The 5,245-nt window shown below is 43.1% G+C and overlaps 1 pseudogene across 1 annotated transcript; it reads left to right on the top strand.

Annotated features, from left to right (window-relative positions):
* The first annotated feature begins 1,802 nt into the window (after positions 1 to 1,802).
* On the top strand, positions 1,803 to 4,137 carry LOC311225942 (cullin-3-like; annotated as a pseudogene). The gene is made up of 2 exons: positions 1,803 to 2,954; positions 3,906 to 4,137. The product of its transcript is annotated as a cullin-3-like (transcript).
* Positions 4,138 to 5,245: the final 1,108 nt, after the last annotated feature.

The raw sequence follows: 5,245 nt of genomic DNA, 5'->3' as shown, positions 1-5,245 counted from the left end.
CCATCCATCTCTAAAGCTAACCACTATTTGTAAAAGCCGCCATATTTGTACTAATGAAAATCATTGTGTCGTTGTACATATTGTGTATACACCGTTAGAAGCTAGCTAAGTTAGCTAACGTTGCTTAGCTTAGCTTCGTAGCCGAAACTCATAACATCACCCGATTTAAAATGGTTCTCTCCTCTTTGTATACCTTTGTCATCACAAGTATTCTGCCAAGGAACTTATGGACACGACAATAGTAGTAGTTATAAGGTGTTTGAGCTTGTAGCGTTAGTTAGCTCATAGCTATCGTCACTGATGCACCGAGTGCAGCTAAAGGGGCTACTATCGTATCAACATGCCGGGGCGCATAGCTTGCTAGCCGGCAGGATGTGTGTGCAGCAGTGCTTTGCCTCACAGGTCTGAGAAGAGGACCTACACATTTTACTCGTTCCCAAAACTCTTTTACATGCACGACAGTAGATATAATGCTAACGTTAGCGGCAGGCACGTGCACACATAGAGCCCAAGGGGTGCTTGAGCACCTGCCTTTTTGAGCCTCATAAAAAAAGTGCCCTTTTTGAAAAAAAATATATATATATATTTTTTTTTTTTTTTTTCGTTACGCATATATACTGCCCTTCCAACTGAAAAATGTCAGGATAGAATCAAAATATTAGGTAAATAGAGAGAGAGATGCCCCATATTCCATTGCAGTTTGCACGGCCTCCTCAGGGTGCCTCTCCATGGACCTATATATTTTATGCATAGCGTGGGTGGTGATGATGATGATGATGATGATGATGATGATGATAGAAACCGCTGTGGCGCATACAGTTGAATGCTGATATTACACTCATTGAAGGACACGAAGAAGTCAAATCCGATGGGATTTGGGAATCTCAAATACAAATCGGGATTGGAATAAAAAAGGCATTTATATTAAACAATACAGAATATACAGCACTTCTTGGGGTCTGTAGGGTAAGCACTTATTCCCTCCCCCCTGAACATTTATGGAGATGTATGGGCCTTTTAAGTCAGTGATAAAAGTGTCTTTCAAGGATAAGTGAGCTCCTGCACTGATTATTATAGTTCAATATTCAATATTTGATCACCAAAACCCCCCAAAAAGCATAAAAAGGGGGCCCCTGCCCAAAAAGGGCCCCTAAAAATCTTGTTTGTGCGCTATGCACGCTCGGTTAAAAGACACACAGGTATAGTGCCCTTTTCAGCCTTTGAGCACCTGCCCCTCTAAAGTCCAGTCCTGAACACAGACTAAACAACATAGACTGAAGCCTGCATTTCTCAACCAAGGTGCCTTGCCTACAGTTTTGCTGTGGAAAGGTGAGTGTCCACAAGGGCTAGCTAGCTGTTCTACTTGAATACTGAATGTTAATATTGAATCAGGCCCAGGATAAGATAGCAGGGGGCAAGGAGGGTCCCGCGGAGGGGGGCTCAGACAGGAAGTAGCAGCAGTAGAGGCACTCCAATGGACAATGTAGTTGATGACGGGGTCCAGTAGAAGAAGAAAAAGAAGGTGAAGAAGGATAAGAAGGAGAAGAAGAAGAGCCCATAAAAAGAATTGCGGAGGGCAGTAATACGCCTCGATGCGTCTACTCTGCCGGAAATTCAAATAAGAAGAAGAAGAAGAAGAGTATCTCAGATCTCAGTATAATATATGAATATATCACTTGTTGTTTCCGGCTACTTGTCTGTAAGCTTGAATATATACTGTATTTTGCGCATTTTGAAACAGGACTGAAGATATCAACTGTTAAACAATGGAACAGTGGAACAGTGGAAAGATGCGTGTAAAGATGCTTGATGTATGTCAAGTCAACAACATCTGGGACCTTCTCAAGAATGCCATCCAGGAGATCCAGAGGAAGAGCAACAGCGGGCTGAGCCTCGAGGAGCTGTACAGGAACGCCTACACCATGGTGCTACACAAGCACGGCGAGAAGCTCTACACGGGCCTGCGGGAGGTGGTCACCGAGCACCTCATCAACAAAGTACGAGAAGATGTCCTCAACTCTCTAAACAATAACTTTCTCCAAACACTGAATCAAGCCTGGATCGACCATCAGGCTGCCATGGTGATGATCATAGATATCCTCGGGTACATGGACTGTATCTATGTGCAGCAGAACAACGTGGATAACGTCTACAACCTGGGCCTCATCATCTTCCGGGACCAGGTGGTGCGATACGGCTGCATCCGGGACCACCTCCGACAGACCCTGCTGGACATGATCGCCTGCGAGAGGAAGGGAGAGGTGGTGGATAGGGGAGCGATCAGGAACGCCTGCCAGATGCTCATGATCCTGGGCCTGAAGGGCAGTTCGGTCTACGAGGAGGACTTAGAGGGCCCCTTCCTCGAGATGTCGGCCGAATTCTTCCAGATGGAGAGCCAAAAGTTCCTAGCGGAGAACAGCGCCAGCGTCTACATCAAGAAGGTGGAGGCCCGGATCAACGAGGAAAACGAGTGGGTGATGCACTGCCTGGACAAGTCCACGGAGGAGCCCCTCATGAAGGTGGTGGAGGGGGAGCTCATCTCCAAACACATGAAGACCATCGTGGAGATGGAGAACTCCGGTCTGGTCCACATGCTCAAGAACGGAAAGACTGAAGACCTGGGCTGCATGTACAAGCTCTTCAGCCGCCTGCCCAATGGCCTGAAGACCATGTGTGAGTGCATGAGTTCGTACCTGCGGGAGCAGGGCAAGGCCCTGGTGTCGGAGGAGGGCAAGGGCGAGAACATCTGCCTGCTGGACCTGAAGACGCGCTTCGACCGTTTCCTCCTGGAGTCCTTCAACAACGACAGGCTCTTCAAGCAGACCATCGCCGGGGACTTTGAGTACTTCCTGAACCTCCCGACAGGGCGAAGCGACCCCTCAAGGCTTGTCTAGTGCCATAGACATGACCATCACTAATAAGCACCAGCTGCAAAAAGAGGCACACAGGTTTATGTAAAGTATAAATATTTCTCATAAACAAAATAAGACTACACACTAGTCTCTCATTGACTCTCATCCATGACAGTTCCTTGTGCATTTTTTCAACACTGTTTCTAATTGAGCTATGCAATGCAAGTCTTGCAGCTCTATTTTGAGTAAGCTGTATTTTATTTAAGTCTTGTTTGGATGCATTTGACCAGATTGCTGGACAGTAGTCCAGATGTGACATTCTGTACTTCTGTATGACAACTATTAAAGAAACTTGAACTAGTGATTGTATGACTTGCTTGGTAGCTGTGTCAGTTAAAAAATAGGCATTCCGTCTAATAATTGAAATACTTCTGCTCATTTTTGTTACAATATTGTTAATGTGAGTTGACCAAGAGAGTGTTTCATCTATTATAACTCCAAGCAATCTGGCCTCCTTAACTTGCTAAATATCTGCACCCTGCAAAGAAATATTTAATCTGTCATTTTCTCTCTGAGCATGCTTTGAACAAATAATTAGACATTTTGTTTTGGATGCATTTAGTTTCAGCTTATTTACCGTGACCCATTCAGAAATCTGCATTAACTCACTTTGAACAAGACTGCTGAGGTCTTTGGCATTGCTTGCCGAAGCATATATTGTAGTGTCATCTGCATAAATGGAACTGCTTGCATTTCTTAAACTATGTGGCATATCATTTACAAATATTGAATATAATAATGGTCCAAGGCAACTTCCTTGAGGAATGCCACATTGTAGCGTTTTAACGCTTGATAAAGTTCCATTAAACAGGACACATTGTTGTCTCATGAATAAATAACTTTTCATCCAGTTAGTAGCTGAGTGTTTGAAACCATAATCAGCTAGTTTTGTAAGCAGCAGTTCATGATCAATGAGATCAAAAGCTGCGCTAAAATCTAACAGCACTGTACCAACTAATAATTTACAGTCAATATTTCTTAGCCACTCATCAGCCATGTGCTGTTCCGCTGCATGCAGGAGAAGGATGTGTTCGAGCGGTACTACAAGCAGCACCTGGCCCGCAGGCTGCTCACCAACAAGAGCGTCTCCGACGACTCCGAGAGGAACATGATCTTCAAGCTCAAGACCGAGTGTGGCTGTCAGTTCACTTCCAAACTGGAGGGGATGTTTAGAGACATCCGTATCTCCAACACCACTCATGAAATGAACTCCAACAGTCCTTAAAGCTTGAAATTCTCCCCCCTGTTGCATAGTTTAAAACCTTGATCTCCAACCTTTGTCAATCAAGTTGTACATGTTTTAATTTATTTGTTATCCTTGCTTGTTGCCTCATCTTGTTGTCTTATTGTTGTGATTTTATATGCTGTGTGATTCTATATGTTTACATGACTGTAAAAGAGGGAAACCTCATTTGCCTTTCGAGTTTAAATAAAGGTTTGAAATGAAAGAATAATCTTTTTTTGAACAAATTTTTTTTTTTTTTTGACATGCCATACAAACATTTACAGTAGAAATCCACTATAAATGAAAGAATTAAAAAGTACAAGACAAAAAAGAAATTAGCTTACGTGTTTGTTGTTGAACGTTGCTTTCTACGGTGGCTCGATGGTAGAAGAGCTCACCGTGAGGCGAGATGATGAGAGCAAAGAGGAGGGGGATACGGTATGTCATATAGCCCCCACCTGGATACTGGCAGAGAACCAACAACATGAACATGCAACTCAAGGACAAGGAGGAGAACATACATAAACATGGCTCTTTTGTCCTTGAAAATTATTCTGAATCTTTGGAACCTATTCTACACGGTCAAATGACTGGCTGGTTCTTAGGGTTCCTCCAGTTTTCTCTGAACCAGGAAAAACTGCTTTTTCCTTTGATGCTTCCAACACCTGGAATGTCCTCCGACTGACTCTGAAGCTGAAGGTTCTTCCTTCTCTTGCTGCATTTAAAAGTATGATCTCCGACCACTGTGTGTCGACTTGTAACAACGTTTTTTATTGTTTATTCTTATTTATTGTGCCTATACTGTATGTATAAGTGCTGATATCACTGTAAATGAGGGTAACCTCTGCGCCTTACGAGTTGAAATAGAGGTTTGTAATGAAATATATGAAATATACATATTTTGTCCTCCTTATGATGAATTGAAAATGGGGGACCCTGATGTAAACAAGACAAAAGTCTTTCTCTGGTCTGCATCCCATTAACAATTGTATGTATTGAGCTGTACTGTACTGTACCCATTCTGCAATCTGTTAATAAAGTTTTCAATCAATCAATCAATCTCCTTGAAAATGATTGAGTAAACTATAGCAAATCCTCTAAATGGCTC

The sequence above is a fragment of the Notolepis coatsorum genome (assembly GCF_963971535.1).
Source record: "Notolepis coatsorum genome assembly, chromosome: 3".
NCBI classification, from domain to species: Eukaryota; Metazoa; Chordata; class Actinopteri; order Aulopiformes; family Paralepididae; genus Notolepis; species Notolepis coatsorum.
This window is presented reverse-complemented; position numbering and strand designations above follow the sequence as displayed.